The sequence below is a fragment of the Arachis hypogaea genome, chromosome 19 (assembly GCF_003086295.3).
Source record: "Arachis hypogaea cultivar Tifrunner chromosome 19, arahy.Tifrunner.gnm2.J5K5, whole genome shotgun sequence".
NCBI lineage: Eukaryota > Viridiplantae > Streptophyta > Magnoliopsida > Fabales > Fabaceae > Arachis > Arachis hypogaea.
Genome location: NC_092054.1, coordinates 91,115,840 through 91,139,598, shown reverse-complemented (window position 1 = coordinate 91,139,598; position 23,759 = coordinate 91,115,840). Strand labels below are relative to the sequence as shown.

Sequence of the window (23,759 nt, the reverse complement as noted above, 5' to 3'; positions counted from 1 at the left end):
CTTGGATTTACGTCCTCCCCTTCCTCTCCAGGTTCGGCCGTGTTGACTATGTCAATGGCCTTGCACTGTCCTTTTGGATTTTCTTCTTGATTGCTTGGGAGAGTACTAGGAGGGATTTCAGTGATCCTTTTACTCAGCTGGCCCACTTGTGCCTCCAAATTTCTAATTGAGGACCTTGTTTCATTCATGAAACTTACAGTGGCCTTAGATAGATCAGAGACTAAGTTTGCTAAAGTAGATGTATTTTGTTCAGAGTTCTCTGTCTGTTGCTGAGTGGATGATGGAAAAGGTTTACTATTGTTAAACCTATTTCTTCCACCATTATTAAAGCCTTGTTGAGGCTTTTGTTGATCCTTCCATGAGAGATTTGGGTGATTTCTCCATGAGGGATTATAGGTGTTTCCATATGGTTCACCCATGTAATTCACCTCTGCTATTGCAGGGTTCTCAGGATCATAAGCTTCTTCTTCAGAAACTGCCTCTTGAGTACTGTTGGATACATCTTGCATTCCATTCAGACTCTGAGAAATCATGTTGACTTGCTGAGTCAATATTTTGTTCTGAGCCAATATGGCATTCAGAGTATTAATTTCAAGAACTCCCTTCTTCTGAGGCGTCCCATTACTCACAGGATTCCTCTCAGAAGTGTACATGAACTGGTTATTAGCAACCATGTCAATGAGTTCTTGAGCTTCTGCAGGCATTTTCTTTAGGTGAATGGATCCACCTGCAAAAGTATCCAATGACATCTTAGCTAATTCAGACAGACCATCATAGAATATATCCAGGATGGTCCATTCTGAAAGCATGTCAGAAGGACACTTTTTGGTCAGTTCTTTGTATCTCTCCCAAGCTTCATAGAGGGATTCACCTTCTTTCTGTCTGAAGGTCTGAACATCCACTCTAAGCTTACTCAGCTTTTGAGGAGGAAAGAACTTGGCTAAGAAAGCCTTGACCAGCTTATCCCAAGAGTTCAGGCTATCCTTAGGTTGAGAGTCCAACCATATTCTAGCTCTGTCTCTCACAGCAAAAGGGAAAAGCATGAGCCTGTAGACTTCAGGATCTACTCCATTATTCTTAACAGTATCACATATCTGCAAGAATTCAGTTAAGAACTGAAAAGGATCTTCAGATGAAAGTCCATGAAACTTGCAGTTCTGCTGCATCAGAGAAACTAATTGAGGTTTAAGCTCAAAATTGTTTGCTCCAATGGCAAGAATGGAGATGCTTCTTCCATGTAAATTGGAATTAGGTGCAGTAAAGTCACCAAGCATCCTCCTTGCATTATTATTATTTTCGGCTGCCATCTCCTCTTCTTGTTCAAAAATTTCTGAAAGGTGCTTGCTGGATTGTTGTAATTTAGCTTCTCTTAGTTTCCTCTTCAGAGTCCTTTCAGGTTCTAGATCTGCTTCAACAAGAATATTCTTGTCCTTGCTCCTGCTCATATAAAAAAGAGGGGACAGGAAAATAATAATAATAGAGATCCGTTTTGCCCAAGCATAGAGGTTCCCTTATGTGAGTAGAAGAAAAGAAGAAGAGGAAATCTGAACTCAGAGAGAGAGGATTCGGATTTTTGGTGAGATGAAGTGTTAGTAGATGAATAAATAAATAGAAGGAGATGAGAGAGAGTGAGAATTTTCGAAAATTATTTTTGAAAAAGAGTTAGTGATTTTGGAAATTAGTTTTTCTGAAAAAGGTTAGTAATTTTCGAAAATTAAAATAAAAAATTAAAATAATTAGTAAATTAAAAAGAAATTTTTGAAAAAGAGGGAAGATATTTTCGAAATTAGAGAGAGAGAGAGTTAGTTAGGTAGTTTTGAAAAAGATAAGAAACAAACAAAAAGTTAGTTAGTTAGTTGAAACAAATTTGAAAATCAATTTTGAAAAGATAAGAAGATAAGAAGTTAGGAAAGATATTTTAAAATCAAATTTTTGAAAAAGATATGATTTTGAAAAAGATAAGATAGAAAGATATTTTTGAAAAGATATGATTGAAATTAGTTTTGAAAAAGATTTGATTTTTAAAATCACAATTAATGACTTGATTCACAAGAAATCACAAAATATGATTCTAGAACTTAAAGTTTGAATCTTTCTTAACAAGTAAGTAACAAACTTGAAATTTTTGAATCAAAATATTAATTGATGATGTTATTTTCGAAAATTAGGAGATAAAGATAAGAAAAAGATTTTTGAAAAATGTTTTTAAAATTTTCGAAAATAAATAAAAAAAATGAAAAAGATTTGATTTTTGAAAAAGATAAGATTTTTAAATTGAAAATTTGATTTGACTCATAAAAACAACTAGATTTTAAAAAATTTTAAAAAAGTCAACTCAAATTTTCGAAATTTATGAGTGAAAAAGGGAAAGATATTTTTTTTTATTTTTGAATTTTTAATGATGAGAGGAAAAAACATGAAAAAGACTCAATGCATGAGAATTTTGGATCAAAACAATGAATGCATGCAAGAATGCTATGAATGTCAAGATGAACACCAAGAACACTTTGAATGTCAAGATGAACATCAAGAACTTATTTTTGAAAAATTTTTTAATGCAAAGAAAACATGCAAGACACCAAACTTAAAAATTTTTCATGTATAGACACTATGAATGCAAGAATGCATATGAAAAACAAGAAAAGACACAAAACATGAAAACATCAAGATCAAACAAGAAGACTTACCAAGAACAACTTGAAGATCATGAAGAACACTATGAATGCATGAATTTTTCGAAAAATGCAAGATGAATATGCAATTGACACCAAACTTTCAACTTGACTCAAGACTCAAACAAGAAGCATGAAATATTTTTTATTTTTATGATTTTTTTATTTTTTTGGATTTTTGTATATTTTTTTTCGAAAAAACATATAGGAAAAAGAAAATAAGGATTTCAAAATTTTTTTAATATGAATTCCAGGAATCTTGTATTCTTAGTCTAAAGCTCCAATCCGAGGGTTAGGCATGGCTTAATAGCCAGCCAAGCTTTAGAAGATATAAGCAATTCCCTGACATGTGGAGGTCTCAGTCTAAAAGAATTTAGACATGGCTTTACAGCCAGCCAGGCTTCACATGCTTCATGAAACACTAGAATTCATTCTTAAAAATTCTGAAGAAAAGTATATTTTTGAAAACATTTATTTTAAAATTTTTTTGAAAACAAAGGAGAAAATTTTTGAAGGATTTTTGAAAAATTTTTGAAAACAAAACAAAAAGAAAATTACCTAATCTGAGCAACAAGATGAACCATCAGTTGTCCAAACTCGAACAATCCCCGGCAACGGCGCCAAAAACTTGGTGCACGAAATTGTGATCTCAGGCAACGGCACCAGAAACTCTGTACGCACGTCTTAATAAATCATTTTTCATTCACAACTTCGATACAACTAACCAGCAAGTGCACTGGGTCGTCCAAGTAATAAACCTTACGTGAGTAAGGGTCGATCCCATGGAGATTGTTGGTATGAAACAAGCTATGGTCACCTTGTAAATCTCAGTCAGGCGGATATCAAAAGGTTATGGAGTTCTCGAAATTAAATAATAAGTAAACATAAAATAAGGATAGAAATACTTATGTAATTCATTGGTTAGAATTTCAGATAAGCGTATAGAGATGCATTCGTTCCTCTGAACCTCTGCTTTCCTGCTGTCTTCATCCAATCAATCTTACTCCTTTCCATGGCTGGCTTTATGTAAGGACATCACCGTTGTCAGTGGCTACTTTTTATCCTCTCTGGAAAATGGTCCGATGCGCTGTCACTGCATGGCTAATCATCTGGAGGCATCACCCTTGTCAATGGCTGCATCCCATCCTCTTGTGAAAATGGTCCAAATGCTCTGTCACAGCACGGCTAATCATCTGAGGTTCTCGATCATACTGGAATAGGATTCACCCTCCTTTTGCGTCTGTCACTACGCCCAGCACTCGCGAGTTTGAAGTTCGTCACAGTCATTCAATCCCAGAGTCCTACTCGGAATACCACAGACATGGTTTAGACATTCCGGACTCTCATGAATGCCGCCATCAATCCAGCTTATACCACGAAGATTCTGATTAAGAGATCCAAGAGATACTCATTCAATCTAAGGTAGAACAGAAGTGGTTGTCAGGCACGCGTTCATGGGGAATGATGATGATTGTCACGTTCATCACATTCAGGTTGAAGTTCGAATGAATATCTTAGAAGCGAAATAAGTTGAATTGAATAGAAAAATAGTAGTACTTTGCATTAATCTTTGAGGAATAGCAGAGCTCCACACCTTAATCTATGGAGTGCAGAAACTCTACCGTATGAAAATACATAAGTGATAATGGTCCAGGCATGGCCGAATGGCCAGCCCCCATGAAAGTCTAAGATAGCATAAAACTGATCAAAGATTTCTAATACAATAGTAAAAAGTCCTATTTATACTAAACTAGTTACTAGGGTTTACAGAAGTAAGTAATTGATGCATAAATCCACTTCTGGGGCCCACTTGGTGTGTGCTTGGACTGAGCTTAATGTTACACGTGTAGAGGTCATTCTTGGAGTTGAACGCCAATTTGTAACATATTTCTGGCGTTCAACTCTGGCTTGTGACGTGTTTCTGGCGTTTAACTCCAGACAGCAGCATAGAACTGGCGTTCAACGCCCTTTTACGTCATCTAAACTCCGCCAAAGTATGGACTATTATATATTGCTGGAAAGCCCTAGATGTCTACTTTCCAACGCAATTGGAAGCGCACCATTTTGAGTTCTGTAGCTCCAGAAAATCTACTTTGAGTGCAGGGAGGTCAGAATCCAATAGCATCAGCAGTCCTTCTTCAACCTCTGAATCTGATTTTTGCTCAAGTCCCTCAATTTCAGCCAGAAAATACCTGAAATCACAGAAAAACACACAAACTCATAGTAAAGTCCAGAAATGTGAATTTAACATAAAAACTAATGAAAACATCCCTAAAAGTAACTAGATTCTACTAAAAACATACTAAAAACAATGCCAAAAAGCGTATAAATTATCCGCTCATCAAAAATCCAACAAATCCACCAGTCGGAGTGGCCAACAACAATGGTCAACCACAAAGGAGAGTATTGGCTTCATACATATTTGCTAATCTAAGGCATTGTGGGAGTAGCATCCTTACCCCAAATGTCAATGCAAATAACTTTGAATTGAAGCTCCAGTTCATCACATTGGTACAGAACAATTGCTCATATGGAGGAAGCCCTTTGGAGGATCCAAACCAGCATCTCTCTACTTTCTTGAGAATTTGTGATACAGTAAAATCCAATGGTGTGCATCCAGAGACATATAAATTGCTGCTGTTCCCATTTTCATTGAGGGACAAGGTTGCTCAATGGCTTGAAGCCTTCCCTCAAGGAAGCATCAATAGCTGAGAAGATTTAGTGAATAATTCTACCCGCCTCAAAAGATCATCAGGCTTAAGACTGAGATGCAAACCTTCACACAAATGGATCATGAATCTCTCTATGAGGCATGGGAGAGGTACAAGGCCTTAATTAGAAAATGCCCCCTGAGATGTTTAATGAATGGGACATCCTTCAAAACTTCTATGAAGGTTTGACTATGAAGGCTCAGGAAGCATTAGATCATTCAGCAGGAGGCTCCTTACAATTGATGAAGACAGCGGAGGAGGCTCATAATCTCATTGATATGGTGGCAAATAATCAATATTTCTTTGGCCATCAGAGACAACGCCAACCATCACAAAAGAAAGGAGTGTTAGAATTGGAAGGTGTAGATACTATTTTAGCTCACAACAAGATGATGCATCAACAGATTTAGCAACAGATGGAGATTATGGCCAAGAAAATTGATCGAATAGAAAGTGCTACAGTAAACACACAATGCCAATCTCAAACTTCACATGGGTGGAACCAATCTGAAGAAAGTTTTGGGACATTCAATTATGAGCAACAAAGCCCTGAGCAGGTACAATACATGAATAACACTTCAAGTTCGTTCCAACACAATTTTCATGGTGATGCACACAAGACACCCTGGAAGACTCATTCTAATTCGAGGTGGGGTGAGCATCAGAATCAAGGACAAAGGGACTTCAACTCTGGCAGCCTCAACAACACAAACAACCAAAGCCATTCATCCAATAATACTAACCAACTCAAAAACCCACAAAACACATATCACCAACCCCATAACAACTCACAAAACCACCAGAATAACTTTTCCACATCCACATTTCACCCACAAAATACCCCCGCGCATGGTTCAAACAATCTCCAGCAACAACCATCTCATTTTACACAACCACAACCAAATCCAGACTCCCAAAGAATCTCTAGTCTAGAGAAAATGATGGAGAAACTCATGAAAAATTAAGAGATGGCAAGACAAGATCAGGAAGCAGCACGGAAGGATCAAGCCATAACAAGTAAAAACCAAGAAGCTTCAATCAAAAACCAAGAAGCTTCAATAAAAAATCTTGAGAGGCATATGGAACAAATGGCTAAACGAATTGCAGAGATGGGTGAGAGGCAATCAAATGCATCCCCTAGTGCCACTCAAGACCACCCAAGGGACAAAGGAAAAGCTACAAAGTGGGAGGAGTGCAAGGCAATCATAGTGGGAAGTAAGAAGACTGGGGAGAAGGAAGCCATCAATCAAGAAAAACACAACAGACAAGTTCCACAAGAAGAGAGAAGTGAAGATGAGAGAAATACCAAGAATGCAAAAAGCTCAAAGAGAGATAAGGACATCCTTGAAATACAACTACAAGAGAAGAAGGAAGGGGCGAAGCCATATATCCCCAAACTTCCATATCCTCAAAAATTCAAAAAAGAAAACGAGGATAAGCAATACTCAAAGTTCCTGGACATATTCAAGACACTCAGCATCAATATTCCTTTCTTAGAAGAACTTGAACAGATGCCATTATATGCCAAATTTATGAAAGAAGTGCTAACAAAGAAAAGACCCTTGAAGGAAGGACATATTGTTGAAATGACAATGGAGTGTAGTGCTATTCTCCAAAGAGGTCTACCAGAGAAGAAGGATGATCCTGGAAGGCTTTATATACCTTGTACCATAGGAAACATAACTATTGAGAAATCTTTCTGTGACTTTGGTGCAAGCATAAACTTGATGCCTCTATCTCTTATGAGGAAGCTTCAAATTTTTGAGTTGAAACCCACTCGAATAGCTCTTCGAATGGCTGACAAGTCCATTCAGCAAGCACTTGGAGTTGTAGAGAATGTGCTGGTAAAAGTGGGGAAATTCCTTCTCCCAGCTGATTTTGTCATCTTGGATATGGAGGAAGACCCTAACACTCCCATCATCCTGGGGAGGCCTTTCCTGGCTACGAGCAAAGCACTGATAGATGTTGAAAAAGGGGAATTGTTGCTGAGAGTGCATGATGAGCACCTAGCATTCCATATTTTTAAAACCTTGCATGAGCTCACTCAAGAAGAAGATTGTATGAAGGATAAGGCCAAGGATCAAAACTTGAAGGAGGCATTCAATGAGTTAACTCCAAGACTTCTAAATCCATGCTTGAAAGAAGTAGAGATGGTGCAACAGACCAAAGAAATTAAGGAGGAACTAAATCCAAAACCCCCAGATAAGAACCTCAAAACTCCAGATAAAGAACCACCAAGGTATGAATTATCTCCTGAGAAAGAAGAGAAGAAGAAGAGGCCAAAAGGGTGGAGAAATAAGAAAATCCCCACTGAAAACTTCTCACCAGGGGATAAAGTGATGTTGAACACCCAACCAATGAAGGTGTCTCCACAATTATCTGAGTACTATACTGTGAACCGGATCCTTTCACTTGAACACCTAGAAATCATCAAAGAGGAGACCGGAAGGAAGTTCACAGTAAGTGGAGAAAAGCTAAGGCACTATGCTTCTCAGCCTCCATGATCAAAGAACAAGATGTCAAGCTAGTGACAATAAAGAACCTCTTGTTGGGAGGCAACCTAACCTGAGGTAATTTTCTCTTCATAGCTAATTTAATAAAAAGGTTGAGTGGTTTATTTGTATTGCAAGGAACTAAGTTTGGTGTTGCACACCAAAATAGTTTAAGGGAGAATGAAGGATGCTATGTTTGGTGTTCCACCAAAATCTCATTTAAAAACACATTCTCACCTTCTGCATAAAGGGTTGCTAGCTCCAAGCAATCAGATAAACCATTGAACCATTATCTATTTTCTAGTCTTTAGTGTTATAACCTTCAGCAAAGACAAAAAGGTTTCACGTATGGTTAACTTGATACATAAGAAACTTTGGCAAGGAACTAAGTTTGGTGTTCACACACCAAAGTAAATTCAAAAGCCCACAAATAATTCTTGCACAGTAACCAGTTGCCTAAGGGCTTGAGAAACAAGCAACTTCTAAGGATTATGCAGGAAAATATTCAATTTGTGGAGGGAGCCTGCATCATTGTCCAAAGGAGACGCAACAAGGAGAAATAATGATGACAGGAGGAAAAGCTGAGGGACATTCCCCACAGGTAGTATTGACACTTAATCCTTGTTGCTTTGAAGTATTTCAATTTGGAAGACCCTATATGTCTTGTTGAAGTATTTAATTAAATGCAAGTGAAAATGTTTGCTGAGAAATACTTGGATCTGCATAATTTTTGCCATCCATCATTAGCTTGAATTTTGTTTTATCCCTTCCTGCAATGAATAAGAGAGAAATGTTTGATTTAGAAAAGTGAATGTTGAATGTTGTAGAAGTTAGGATGAAAGTTAGTGGTGATATTTGTTTGATCCAATTGTTAGCTCATAAAATAAATGCTGCATAATGATATATTCCTTGAAGAATGAACTAGCCTACTGCTATAATCTTTCAATTAATGAAAGTCCCTTGAGAATGAATCAAAAGAAAAAGAAAAAGAAAAAGAAAAGCCAAGAATTGGCAAAGAAACAAACAATAAGGCTAGACACCAATAGCTTGGACCCTAGGACACATGCCTGTGGTGTTTTTGTACTAGGATATGCTTGGACAAGTAGGTTCTGAGGAGTATTTCAAAACTTGGCCACTTAGATCAACTAATTTAGGATTGCCAACTGAAAGTCCACAATAAAGAGTAACCTAGCTATAAAACATTTAGTAATCCAAAGAGATGCTGGGCATCAATGATCCTAGGAAGAAAATGTGAGCCATGTGTCTGTGGTGAAGAAATGTTGAGCAAAACTAAGCCAAAGGCTGCTGCAACATTTGCCACCAAGCCTTTAATGAACAATAAGCTCTAAGCACAAATAAAGAAGGAAAAGCTAGCAAGGGATTAAGCAAAAAGTAAATCATTATAGCAGCAACCTTAGTGAATCTTTGAGGAAACATATCTTATGTAACAACAAGTAATAAATGAGCTATCACTGTCTGCATAAAACTCCATGAACCAAGTTCAACTATCTGCTAAATAAGAACATGCATACTTCTCTGTCTCAATTCATTTTCTCTTGTGATTAATGCTTGCTTGGGGACAAGCAAGTTTTAAGTTTGATGTTGTGATGACAAGTCATCATATGCTAGCTTTTCAAGCAAATTTCAATTGTTTCATTAGTTTTTATGCACTTTCTTGCATTGTAAGTTAGTAATTTGGAGTGGAATTGCATGGTTTCATTGAATCAATCAACCACCCTTTAATTGGCACAAAACTATAAGGTTTAAGCTTGAATTAATTAGTTTTTAAATGAATTTTAAACCTTGTGAATTTGGTGATACTTTGATTGGTTGTTTTGATTACTTGTAGGTGAAGAAAATAAGGAAATGAAGAAAGCGTGGCCTAAGAAAAGGAAAAGCGTGGCATATCATGGAGGAAGAGACCAAAGCTCTTGCCAAGAGCTTAGAGCTCTTGCAAAGAGCGCTACTTCAAAGGCCAAAGGCCAAGCAAAGGGAGAGCTAGGCTCTCCACAAGAACCGAGCGCTACATATCAAGGAGGGAGCAAGGCAAAATTTTCAAAGCTCAGCTCTCCCCAAGAGCTTTATCGGGCATGCTTCAAAGAAAATCAAGGAAGAAAAGCTTGCCAATGCACTCACCAAGGTTTGAACTCAAGACCAAAGGGGGAGGGGGCAGCGCTACCTCACAAGAAAAACAAGCCAAAATTGGCTTGTTTTTACTCCATGGGATTCGAACTAAGGACTTCAAGGAAGCAAGGACTTAAGCGCTACTCATGTGCCAAGGAAAATGACCAACAAGTGCTCTCCCTGGGTGTCGAACCGTGAACCTCCCTAAGGACAAGAGGCAAGCAAAGCTCTTGCCAAGAGCTTGAAGCTCTCACAAAGAGCTTTACTTCCTTGTAACAAGAAGAAAGGCGCACAACAATTAACAAGGCAAGACACCAAGCTCGGCTCTTGGTGACACACGAGCCTTGTCCTGGAAGTAACTTCCATGGGCCAAAAATTCATCAAAAATCCAATTTAATTAATTTCTTCACCAAATTTAAAAGCCCACCCAAATTCTTAGATCCAAATTAGGAAGTGTATAAATATAAGCTAGTTTGATTTAGAGAGGACTTTTGCTTTCATTTGGAATTTTACACTTTTACTTTCTTTTGAATTTTTACTTTGGATCTTGGAGAATTGGGAAGGAGAATTGATCTCTCTTCTTCCTTGTTCTTGTTTCTGCACTCTTTATTTCTTTTCTTGGATCTTGGGTGTTGAGAATTGAGGAAATTCTGTCTCAATCTCACCTTGAGGTCTCTTTGTTCCTTTCTTTGCATAATTCAAGATTTGGTTATTTGAATTCCAATTTCTTTACTGTTTTGATCTTTAATTTGTTTGCAATTGTTCTTTGAGTTGAATCAAGGAAGGCAGTGAGATCTAGACTTAGATTTTTAGTCTCTTGACCCCTGAGATCTGCATTTTCATTTTAGTTCATCTGCTGAATGCTTCTTCAAGCTAATTTACTTTTCTGTCTGAGATCTACTTCAGTTCAATTCATCTTCTACTCTTTTACTTGTTGCAATTTACTCTTCTTTGTTTAAATTCTGCAAACCCAGCTCCCTAAGCCCTTTATCATTCAAGCAATTTACATTTCTTGCACTTTAAGTTTCAGCTATTTACGTTTCTTGCAATCTAAGTTTCTGCAATTTACATTACTTGCACTTTATGATTCAGCTCTTTTAATTCTTCTGCACTTTAATTTCTTGTCAATTATCCCTCTCCCTTTAAATTTCATGTAATTTAACTTCTGTTGGATACAATTCACTCAAATCAACTCTTGTTCGCTTGACTAAATCAACCACCTAACTAAAATTGCTCAATCCTTCAATCCATGTGGGATCGACCTCACTCATGTGAGTTATTATTACTTGATGCGACCCGGTCCACTTGCCTGTGAGTTTTGTGTTGGATCGTTTTCCACACATCACCCATCTTATAAGTCCGGGCTGAGAATCCTGCTTGGTGAGGAGATATTTTAGAGCAGCATGGTCAGTATAGATAATTACTTTAGATACTACTCAATAGGATCTGAACTTGTCAATGGCATAAACCACTGCAAGTAATTCCTTTTCTGTGGTGATATAGTTCTTTTGTGCATTATTTAGAACAAGATTGGCATAATAAATGACATGCAGAAGCTCGTTCTGCCTCTTCCCCAGAACTGCGCCAATGGCATGGTCACTGGCATCACACATCAGCTCGAATGGTAAGTCCCAGTTGGGTGCAGTGATTACAGGCGCAGTGATAAGCTTAGCTTTTAGGGTTTTAAAGGCCTGTAGACACTCTTGTTCAAAGAAAAATGGTGTGTCAGTGGTGAGTAAGTTGCACAGGGGTTTTGAGATTTTAGAAAAATCCTTTTTATAAACTTCCTGTAGAATCCTGCATGTCCCAGGAAACTTCTAATTCCCTTGACATTAGTGGGTGGTGGTAATCGCTCAATTACCTCCACTTTAGCTTGATCCACTTCTATTCCCTTATTCGAAATTTGATGCCCAAGAAATATTTCTTTAGTCACCATGAAGTGACATTTCTCCCAGTTTAAAACCAGGTTTGTCTCTTGGCATCGTTTCAGAACTAGGGCCAGATGGTCAAGACAGGATTCAAATGAATCTCCAAAGACAGAGAAGTCATCCATGAATACTTTAAGAAACTTCTCTACCATGTCAGAGAAGATAGAGAGCATACATCTCAAAAGGGTGGCAGGTGCATTTCATAGGCTAAATGGCATTCTCCTATAGGCAAACACGCCATATGGGCATGTAAATGCTATCTTTTCTTGATCCTACGGATCCACTACAATTTGATTGTAACCAGAATAGCCATCCAGGAAATAATAAAATGCGTGCCTTGCTAGTCTCTCTAGCATTTGATCTATGAAAGGTAAAGGAAAATGATCATTTCTGGTGGCATTGTTGAGCCTTCTATAGTCAATGCACATACGCCACCCTGTAACTGTCTTTGTAGAAATCAGTTCATTCTTTTCAATATGAACCACTGTCATGCCTCCCTTCTTGGGAACAACTTGAATAGGGCTACCCCAAGGGCTGTCAGAGATGGGATAAATAATCCCAGCCTCCCACAATTTAGTGACTTCCTTCTGCACCACTTCCTTCATTGTTGGATTCAGTCGCCTTTGTCGTTGTACCACTGGTTTGGCATCATTGATAAACCCTGATTTTGTGATTTATCTTGTGCTTATTTTTAGGAGATTTTACCACCTTTTCCCACATTTATTCAATAAAATAGCATGGTTTTGTAATTCTCCCTTGAATTGTGCTTAAGTGTAAAAACATGCTTTTTAGGCCTTTAAATTGGTGATTTTGATTCACTTTAATTCCATTCGATGCATTGATATGTTTTCTAAGTGATTTCACGTTCATAAGGCAAGTATTGGATGGAAAAAAAGAGAAAAGCATACAAAGTGGAGAATGCATGAAGAAACAAAGATTGGGAATGCATCAAAGGACACGCACGCGTACGAAGCGCGCACGTGCCGAAGTGATTTCACATAAGAATGTGCGTGCGTACAAGGCACACACGTGCAGAAGTGGTTTCGCACAGAGACGCGCACGCGTACATGACGCGTCCGTGCGGATGAAGAAATAGCCAAATCGACGCGCACGCGCATGTGGCGCGTACGCGCCGATACTCTCACGTGACCCACTTAAAGGCAAAACGCTGGGGGCGATTTCTGAGCGGCCCAGGCCTAAATCCAACTTGTTTCTGAGTGTATTTAATGCAAAATTAAAGTCCAAGCAAAGGGGAGTAATTAGATTAGTAAAAATGAGCCTTTAGTTAGTTTCTAGAGAGAGAAGCTCCCTCTTCTCTCTAGAATTAGGTTAGGATTAGGTTAAATTGTTTTAGATCTTGAATTAATTACTTGATCTCATCTTGTTTCCTTTATAATTTCTCATTTCTACATCTTGATTCTCTTAGTTGTAAAATTAATTTCTCATTTTGCTCTCTTTTGTGATGATGAACTCATGTTGGATTTGGTTTACATTTAATGCAATTTGATGTTGATGTTTCTTTTAGTGATGAATTGAATTATGATCTTACTTTCCTTGCAACTAGTAGTTGGTAGATTTTATTATTCTTGCAATTTATGATGTTTACTTCTATTGCACTCTATGTGTTTGATAAAATGTTCTCTTTAGTTTTTGAGTAGTTTCTTTACTCTTGGTCTAAGCTAAGGGAATTGGGTAAACTTGAGTCATTGGGTATAATGGATTTTGTGATTTGAGAACCCTTGGTGATCAATTTGATACCCATTGACACTAACCCACTACTAAGTTAATTAGTAGGTAGGTTGGGTGATAAACCACTATTTCATGGTTTATCTTGTGCTCAATTGAGTGACTTTTATCAACTCTTTACCCACTTATTCATACTATTTGCATGGTTTTACATTTGCCTTCCTAATTATGTGCTTTGATTGAAAACATGCTTCTTTGGCCTTAAGTTCCCTATGTTTAATCCTCTCTTATTTCCATTAGATGCTTTGATATGTGTGTTAAGTGATTTCAGAGATTACAGGGCAGGAATGGCTCAGAGGATGGAAAGGAAGAATGCAAAAGTGGAAGGAATACAAGAAGTTGGAGAAATTGCTAAGCTGTCCAGCTTGACCTCTTCGCACTCAAACGGCTATAACTTTAGCTATAGAAGTCCAAATGATGTGGTTCCAGTTGCGTTGGAAAGCTAACGTCCGGGGCTTCAATTTGATATATAATATGCCATATTTGCTCTAACGCTAGGAAATGCGAACGCGTGCTCCACGCGGACGCGTTGCAGTGGCGAAAAAACCAGCGTGTTTGAATTCGAAACCAGCGAATTCTGGGTTGTTTCTGACCCAGTTCTCGGCCCAGAAAACACATATTAGAGGCTATAAAGTGGGAGAATGCATCCATTCACAATCATCAGCTCATTATTCACTTTTAATAATTTAGATGTAGTTTTTAGAGAGAGAGGTTCTCTCCTCTCTCTTAGGATTTAGCTTTAGGATTAGGATTATTTCTTCTTCATCACATGTTCAAAGTTCCTTTTATTTATTTTCCCAATTTAATTTATGAACTTTTCCATGTTACATATGATTTTCTTTTATTAATGCAATTGAGGTATTTCAGATTTATCACTTCTTCTATTATTTGTTATTAATTGATGTTCTAAGTTAGATCCTAACTTGATTTTGGAGTTGATTAATATTTGGAGACCCTTGAGTTGAATTACTCAAGAGTTAAATTGTAATTGGGTTTATTGTTGGCTGGCTCTCTAGTCACTAACGCTAATCCTTCCCAAGGGAGAGGATTAGAACTTGTGAATAGAAGTAGACTTCCAACTTACTTGACTTTCTTTTACTTTACTTGGTAAAGGATAACTAAGTAGAAGCAACCTTCAATTATCAATTGATCTTGAGAAAAATCCAACAAGGATAGAACTTCCGATTAATCTCTCCTAATCAAGGCTTTTTATTTAATTACATAAAATCTCTTATTTATTTTTATTGCTTTAATTTATAATTATATCTGTGCCCATTGCCCAAACTCCAAAACCCCAATTTACAAGACTCATAACTAATAATAAGAACACCTCCCTGCAGTTCCTTGAGAAGACGACCCGAGGTTAAATACTTCGGTTATCAATTTTTAAGGGATTTGTTACTTGTGACAACTAAAACGTTTGTGATACATGCGAAATTGTTACTCTGAGGTTGTAAAATTTGTTGTTCGTTCTCTCCCTGGCAATGGCGCCAAAACTGGTGCACAACACCATGGTCCAAACATAACTTCACAACTTAGCACAACTAACCAGCAAGTGCACTGGGTCGTCCAAGTAATAAACCTTACGTGAGTAAGGGTCGATCCCACAGAGATTGTTGGTATGAAGCAAGCTATGGTCATCTTGTAAATCTCAGTCAGGCGGATATCAAATAGTTATGGAGTTTTCGAAAATAAATAATAAATAAATAGAAAATAAAGATAGAAACACTTATGTAATTCATTGGTGAGAATTTCAGATAAGCGTATAGAGATGCTTTCGTTCTTCTGAACTTCTGCTTTCCTGCTGTCTTCTTCCAATCAGACTTACTCCTTTCCATGGCAAGCTTTATGTAAGGGCATCACCGTTGTCAATGGCTACATCCCATCCTCTTGTGAAAAAGGTCCAAATGCTCTGTCACGGCACGGATAATCATTTGAGGTTCTCGATCATACTGGAATAGGATTCACCCTCCTTTTTGCGTCTGTCACTACGCCCAACACTCGCGAGTTTGAAGATCGTTGGTGCACGAAATTGTGATCTCTGGTAATGGCTCCAAAAACTTGGTTTTCTAATCGCAATTCATAATTTGTCACAACGTCGATACAACTAACCAGCAAGTGCACTGGGTCGTCCAAGTAATAAACCTTACGTGAGTAAGGGTCGATCCCACGGAGATTGTTGGTATGAAGCAAGCTATGGTCATCTTGTAAATCTCAGTCAGGCAGATATAGAATGGTTATGGAGTTTTCAAAAATAAATAATAAAATAGGGATAGAAATACTTATGTAAATCATTGGTGAGAATTTTAGATAAGCGCAAAGAGATGCTTTCGTTCCTCTGAACCTCTGCTTTCCTGCTGCCTTCATCCAATCAATCTTACTCCTTTCTATGGCTGGCTTTATGTAAGGACATCACCGTTGTCAATGGCTACTTTGATCCTCTCTGGAAAATGGTCCGATGTGCTGTCACTGCATGGCTAATCGTCTGGAGGCGTTACCCTTGCCAATGGCTGCATCCTATCCTCTTGTGAAAATGGTCCAAATGCTCTGTCACAGCACGGCTAATCATCTGAGGTTCTCATTCATACTGGAAAAGGATTCACCCTCCTTTTGCGTCTGTCACTACGCCCAGCACTCGCGAGTTTGAAGTTCGTCACAGTCATTCAATCCCAGAGTCCTACTCGGAATAAGTTGAGTTGAATAGAAAAACAGTAGTACTTTGCATTAATCTTTGAGGAACAGTAGAGCTCCACACCTTAATCTATGGAGTGTAGAAACTCTACCGTTGAAAATACATAAGTGAAAGGTCCAGGCATGGCCAAATGGCCAGCCCCCAAAACGAGATCACAGGATCAAAAATATAATCCAGGATGTCTAATACAATAGTAAAAAGTCCTATTTATACTAAACTAGTTACTAGGGTTTACAGAAGTAAGCAATTGATGCATAAATGTACTTCCGGGGCCCACTTGGTGTGTGCTTGGGCTGAGCTTGAATGTTACACGTGCAGAGGCTCTTTCTGGAGTTGAATGCCAGGTTGTAATGTATTTCTTGCGTTCAACTCTGGTTTGTGACTTGTTTCTGGCGTTTAACTCTAGACAGCAGCATAGAATTGGCGTTCAATGCCATTTTACGTCGTCTAAACTCGTTCAAAGTATGAACTATTATATATTGCTGGAAAGCCCTGGATGTCTACTTTCCAACGCAATTGAAAGCGCGCCATTTTGAGTTTTGTAGCTCCAGAAAATCCACTTTGAGTGCAGGGAGGTCAGAATCCAACAGCATCAGCAGTCCTTCCTCAACCTCTGAATCTGATTTTTGCTCAAGTCCCTCAATTTCAGCCAGAAAATACCTGAAATCAAAGAGAAACACACAAACTCATAGTAAAGTCCAGAAATGTGAATTTAACATAAAAACTAATGAAAACATCCCCAAAAGTAACCAGATTCTACTAAAAACATACTAAAAATAGTGTCAAAAAGCGTATAAATTATCCGCTCATCACAACACCAAACTTAAATTGTTGCTTGTCCCTAAGAAACTGAAAATCAAATAGGATAAAAAGAAGAAAATATACTATAAATTCGAAATTATCAATGAAACATAGCTCCAATTAAATGAGCGGGACTTGTAGCTTTTTGCCTCTTGAATAGTTTTGGCATCTCACTTTATCCATTGAGGTTCAGAATGATTGGCATCTATAGGAACTCAGAGTTCAGATAGTGTTATTGATTCTCCTAGTTCAGTATGATGATTCTTGAACACATCTATTTTATGAGTCTTGGCCGTGGCCCTAAGCACTTTGTTTTCCAGTATTCTCCTAGTTCAGATTGTGACTCAGCTTTGCTAAAGTCCCCAATTAGAGGTGTCCAGGGTTCTTAAGCACACTCTTTTTTTTTTTTTGCTTTGGACCTTGACTTTAACCGCTCAGTCTCAAGTTTTTACTTGACACCTACACGCCACAAGCACATGGTTAGGGACAGCTTGGTTTAGCCGCTTAGGCCAGGATTTTATTCCTTTAGGCCCTCCTATCCACTGATGCTCAAAGCCTTGGGATCCTTTTTGTTGCCCTTGCCTTTTGGTTTTAAGGGTTATTGGCTTTTTGCTCTTGCCTCTTGGTTTTAAGAGCTTTTGGCTTTTTCTGCTTGCTTTTTCTTTTTTTTTTCTATTTTTTTCGCTATTTTTTTTTCTTTTTTTCTACAAGCTTTGTTCTTTGCTGCTTTTTCTTGCTTCAAGAATCATTTTTATGATTTTTCAGATTATCAAATAACATGTCTCCTTGTCATCATTCTTTCAAGAGCCAACATATTTACATTCTTAAACAACAACTTCAAAAGACATATGCACTGTTCAAGCATTCATTCAGAAAACAAAAGGTATTGTCACCACATCAATATAATTAAACTAAGTTCAAGGATAAATTCGAAAATCATGTACTTCTTGTTCTTTTGAATTAAAACATTTTTTATTTAAGAGAGGTGATGGATTCATAGGACATTCATAACTTTAAGACATAGTTACTAAATACTAATTATCATGTAATGAAGACACAAACATAAATAAGCACTTAACATAGAGAAAATGAAAAACAGAGAATGAAAGAACAAGGAATGAGTCCACCTTAGTGATGGTGGCGTTTCCTTCTTGAGGAACCAATGATGTCCTTGAGCTCTTCTATGTCTCTTCCTTGTCTTTGTTACTCCTCCCTCATTGCTTTTTGATCTTCTCTTATTTCATGAAGGATGATGGAGTGTTCTTGATGTTCCACCCTTAGTTGTCTCATGTTGGAACTTAATTCTCCTAGGGAGGTGTTGATTTGCTCCCAATAGTTTTGAGGAGGGAAATGCATTGGAGGCATCTCCGGGATCTCATGGTGATGAGCTTCATGCGCCTCTTGAGCTCCATGAATGGGCTCTCTTACTTGCTCCATCCTTTTCTTAGCGATGGACTTCTCTTCCTCAATGGGAATGTCTCCTTCTATGGAAGCTCCAGCTGAGTAACAGAGATGGCAAATAAGATGAGGAAAAGCTAGCCTTGCCATGGGGGAGGACTTTTCAGCTATTTTGTAGAGTTCAAGGGAGATGACTTCATGAACTTCTACTTCCTCTCCAATCATGATGCTATGAATCATGATGGCCCGATCCACAGTAACTTCGGATCGGTTGCTAGTGGGGATGATGGAGTGTTGTATGAACTCTAACCATCCTCTAGCTACAGGCTTGAGGTCCAGTCTTCTTAGTTGAACCGGCTTGCCTTTGGAGTCAATCTTCCATTGAGCTCCTTCCACACATATGTCCATGAGGACTTGGTCCAACCTTTGATTAAAGTTGACCCTTCTAGTGTAGGGGCGCTCATCTCCTTGCATCATAGGCAAGTTAAACGCCAACCTCACATTCTCCGGACTAAAATCTAAGTATTTCCCCCAAACCATTGTAACATAATTCTTTGGATTCGGGTTCTTACTTTGATCATGGTTCCTAGTGATCCATGCATTGGCATAGAACTCTTGAACCATTAGGATGCCGACTTGTTGGATGGGGTTTGTTAGAACTTCCCAACCTCTTCTTTGGATTTCATGTCGGATCTCTGGATACTCATTTCTCTTGAGTTTGAAAGGGACCTCGGGGATCACCTTCTTCTTGGCCACAACATCATAGAAGTGGTCTTGATGAGCTTGGGAGATGAACCTTTCCATCTCCCATGACTCGGAGGTGGAAGCTTTTGTCTTCTCTTTCCCTTTTCTAGAGGATTCTCCGGTTTTGGGTGCCATCAATGGTAATGGAAAAACAAAAAGCTTATACTTTTACCACACCAAACTTAGAATTTTGCTCGCCCTCAAGCAAGAGAAGAAAGAATAGATGATGAAGAAGAAGAAAATATGGAGAGGAGGGGGGAGGTGTGTTTCGGCCAAGAAGAGAAATGAGGGTTGTGTTGTGAGAAAATGAGGAAGAATGGAGGGGTATATATAGGGAAGGGAGGGGGGGTAAGTTCGGCCATTTAGGGTGGGTTTGGGTGGGAAATTGATTTTGAATTTTGAAGGTAGGTGGAGTTTATGAGGTAGGTTTATGGGGAAGAGTGGATGGATGTGAGTGGTGAAGAGGTGATGGGGAAGAGAGATTGAGGTGATTGGTGAAGGGTTTTGGGGAAGAGTGTTTATGGGATTGTGTGAAAGAGGGGTGAGAAGAAGTAAGTGGAGGTAGGTGGGGATCCTGTGGGGTCCACAGATCCTGAGGTGTTCAAGGATTTACAACCTTGCACCCAATTAGGCATGCAAAATGCCCTTGCACACAACTCTGGGCGTTCAGCGCTAGATTGGTGCTTGTTCTGGGCGTTGAACGCCCATTTGTTGCCCATTTCTAGCGTTGAACGCCAGAACCATGCTTGTTCTGGGCGTTCAGTGCCAGCTCTTCTCCAGGGTGCATTTCTGGCGTTCAAACGCCCAGATGCTGCCCATTTCTGGCGTTCAGCGCCAGAACCATGCTCTGTTCTGGCGTTGAACGCCCAAAACATGCTTCTTACTGGCGTTTAAACGCTAGTAAGGTCTTCCTCCAGGGTGTGGTTTTTCTTCTGCTGTTTTTGATTCCGTTTTTAATTTTTATATTTATTTTGTGATTCCACATGATCATGAACCTAATAAAACATGAAAAACAATGAAAATTAGATAAATAAACATTGGGTTGCCTCCCAACAAGCACTTCTTTAATGTCAATAGCTTGATAGTGGGCTCTCATGGAGCCTCACAGATGTGCAGAGCTTTGTTGAGACCTCCCAACACCAAACTTAGAGTTTGGATATGAGGGTTTGACACCAAGCTTAGAGTTTGGTTGTGGTCTCCCAACACCAAACTTAGAGTTTGACTGTGGGGGCTTTGTTTGACTCTGCTTTGAGAGAAGCTCTTTATGCTTCCTCTCTATGGATGCAGAGAGAGATCCTTGAGTTGTAAACACAAGGTTGTCCTCATTTATTTGAAGGATCAATTCTCCTCTGTCCACATCAATCACAGCTCTTGCTGTGGCTAGGAAGGATCTTCCAAGGATGATGAATTCATCCTCATCCTTCCCAGTATCTAGGACTATGAAATCAGTAGGGATGTAAAGGCCTTCAACCTTTACTAACACATCCTCTACTTGTCCATAAGCCTGTTTTCTTGAATTGTCTACCATCTCTAATGAGATTTTAGTGGCTTGCACCCCATAGATTCCCAGTTTCTCTATTACAGAGAGGGGCATGAGGTTTATTCCTGAACCAAGGTCATACAGAGCCTTGAAGATCATGGTGCCTATGGTACAAGGTATTAAGAACTTTCCAGAATCCTGTTTCTTCTGAAGCAATGTCAGTTGATCCAGATCACTTAGTTCATTGGTGAACAAGGGAGGTTTATCTGCCCCAAGTTTCAATGCCAAATAATTTGGCATTCAGCTTCATGATTGCACCAAGGTACTTGGTGACTTGCTCCTCAGTGACATCCTCATTCTCTTCAGAAGAGGAATACTCATCAGAGCTCATGAATGGCATAAGGAGGTTTAATGGAATCTCTATGGTCTCTAGTTGAGCCTCAGATTTTTTTGGTTCCTCAGAGGGAAGCTCCTTATTGATCACTGGACGTCCCAGGAGGTCTTCCTCCTTGGGATTCACGTCCTCTCCTTCCTTCACAAGTTCGGCCATGGTGATTAATTCAATGGCCTTGCATTCTCCTTTTGGATTTTCTTCTGTATTACTTGGGAGAGTACTAGGAGGGGTTTCAGTGATCTTTTTACTCAGCTGGCCCACTTGTGCTTCCAAATTTCTAATGGAAGACATTGTTTCATTCATGAAACTTACAGTGGCCTTGGACAGATCAGAGACTAAGTTTGCTAAATTAGATGTATTTTGTTGAGAGTTTTCTGTCTATTGCTGAGTGGATGATGGAAAAGGTTTACTATTGTTAAACCTGTATCTTCCACCATTATTAAAGCCTTGTTGAGGCTTTTGTTGATCCTTCCATGAGAGATTTGGATGATTTCTCCATGATGGATTATAGGTGTTTCCATAAGGTTCACCTAAGTAATTCACCTTTGCTATTGCAGGGTTCTCAGGATCATAAGCTTCTTCTTCAGAAGATGCCTCTTGAGTACTGTTGGATGCAGCTTGCATTCCATTCAGACTCTGAGAAATCATATTGACTTGCTAAGTCAATATTTTGTTCTGAGCCAATATGGCATTCAGAGTATCAATTTCAAGAACTCCCTTCTTCATAGGCGTCCCATTACTCATAGGATTCCTCTCAGAAGTGTACATGAACTGGTTATTAGCAACCATGTCAATGAGTTCTTGAGCTTCTGCGGGCGTTTTCTTTAGGTGAATGGATCCACCTGCAGAAGTATCCAATGACATCTTTGATAGCTCAGATAAACCATCATAGAATATATCCAAGATGGTCTATTCTGAAAGCATGTCAGAAGGACATTTTTTGGTCAGTTGCTTGTATCTTTCCCAAGCTTCATAGAGGGATTCACCTTCTTTCTGTCTGAAGGTTTGAACATCCACTCTAAGCTTGCTCAGCTTTTGAGGAGGAAAGAACTTGGTTAAGAAAGCCGTGACCAGTTTATCCCAAGAGTTCAGGCTATCTCTGGGTTGAGAGTCCAACCACACTCTAGCTCTGTCTCTTACAGCAAAAGGGAAAAGCATGAGCCTGTAGACTTCAGGATTTATTCCATTAGTCTTAACAATGTCACATATCTGCAAGAATTCAGTTAAGAACTGAAAAGGATCTTCAGATGAAACTCCATGAAACTTGCAGTTCTGCTGCATCAGAGAAACTAGCTGAGGTTTCAGCTCAAAGTTGTTTGCTCCAATAGCCGGAATGGAGATGCTTCTTCCATGTAAATTGGAATTAGGTGCAGTAAAGTCACCAAGCATCCTCCTTGCATTATTACTATTTTCGGCTGCCATCTCCTCTTCTTGTTCGAAAATTTCTGAAAGGTGCTTGCTGGATTGTTGTAATTTAGCTTCTCTTAGTTTTCTTTTCAGAGTCCTTTCAGGTTCTGGATCTGCTTCAACAAGAATATTCTTGTCCTTGCTCTTGCTCATATGACAAAGAAGAGGGCACAAAAAATAATAATAATAATAATAATAATAGGGATCCTTTATACCACAGTATAGAAGTCCCTGTGTGAGTGGAAGAAAGAAAGGGGACAAAGAATGTAATGTAAGGAAAGAAACACAAGGGTGAGGAGAGCAGAGATGTGAGGTGAGGAGATGTTAGTAGATGAATAAATAAATAGAATAAGATGAGAGAGGGGAAATTTCGAACATAATTTTTGAAAAAGAGTTAGTGATTTTCGAAAATAGTTTTTGAAAAAGGTTAGTAATTTTCGAAAATAAAAAATCAAAAATTAAAATAATTAGTTAATTAAAAAGAATTTTTGAAAAAGAGGGAAGATATTTTTGAAAATTAGAGAGAGAGAGAGTTAGTTAGGTAGTTTTGAAAAAGATAAGAAACAAACAAAAAGTTAGTTAGTTAGTTGAAACAAATTTGAAAATCAATTTTGAAAAGATAAGAAGATAAGAAGTTAGAAAAGATATTTTAAAATCAAATTTTGAAAAAGATAAGATAAGAAGATATTTTTGAAAAGATATGATTGAAATTAGTTTTGAAAAAGATTTGATTTTAAAAATTACAATTAATAACTTGATTCACAAGAAATCACAAGATATGATTCTAGAACTCAAAGTTTGAATCTTTCTTAACAAGCAAGTAACAAACTTGAAATTTTTGAATCAAAACATTAATTGATGATGTTATTTTCGAAAATTATGATATAAAATTAAGAAAAAGATTTTTGAAAAATATTTTTATAATTTTCGAAAATAACTAAGAAAAATGAAAAAGATTTGATTTTTGAATAAGATTTTGAAAAAGATAAGATTTTTAAATTAAAAATTTGATTTGACTCATAAAAACAACTAGATTTTAAAAAATTTTTGAAAAAGTCAAATCTAATTTTCGAAATTTTAAGAGAGAAAAAGGGGAAGATATTTTTTTGATTTTTGAATTTTTAATGATGAGAGAAAAATTAAAACGTCATTTTCATGTTTTTCTCTTTT

The 23,759-nt window shown here is 38.1% G+C and overlaps 3 non-coding genes across 3 annotated transcripts; 2 read left to right on the top strand and 1 right to left on the bottom strand.

Moving 5' to 3' along the window:
- Positions 1 to 803: 803 nt before the first annotated feature.
- LOC112780173 (small nucleolar RNA R71) lies at positions 804 to 911 on the top strand. Its single transcript, XR_003191027.1, has one exon. It is a non-coding gene; the product is annotated as a small nucleolar RNA R71 (small nucleolar RNA).
- A 4,514-nt stretch (positions 912 to 5,425) lies between these two features.
- LOC112781749 (small nucleolar RNA R71) lies at positions 5,426 to 5,528 on the bottom strand. Its single transcript, XR_003192509.1, has one exon. It is a non-coding gene; the product is annotated as a small nucleolar RNA R71 (small nucleolar RNA).
- Positions 5,529 to 22,100: 16,572 nt separating this feature from the next.
- On the top strand, positions 22,101 to 22,208 carry LOC112780784 (small nucleolar RNA R71). Its single transcript, XR_003191600.1, has one exon. It is a non-coding gene; the product is annotated as a small nucleolar RNA R71 (small nucleolar RNA).
- The last annotated feature ends 1,551 nt before the right edge of the window (positions 22,209 to 23,759 follow it).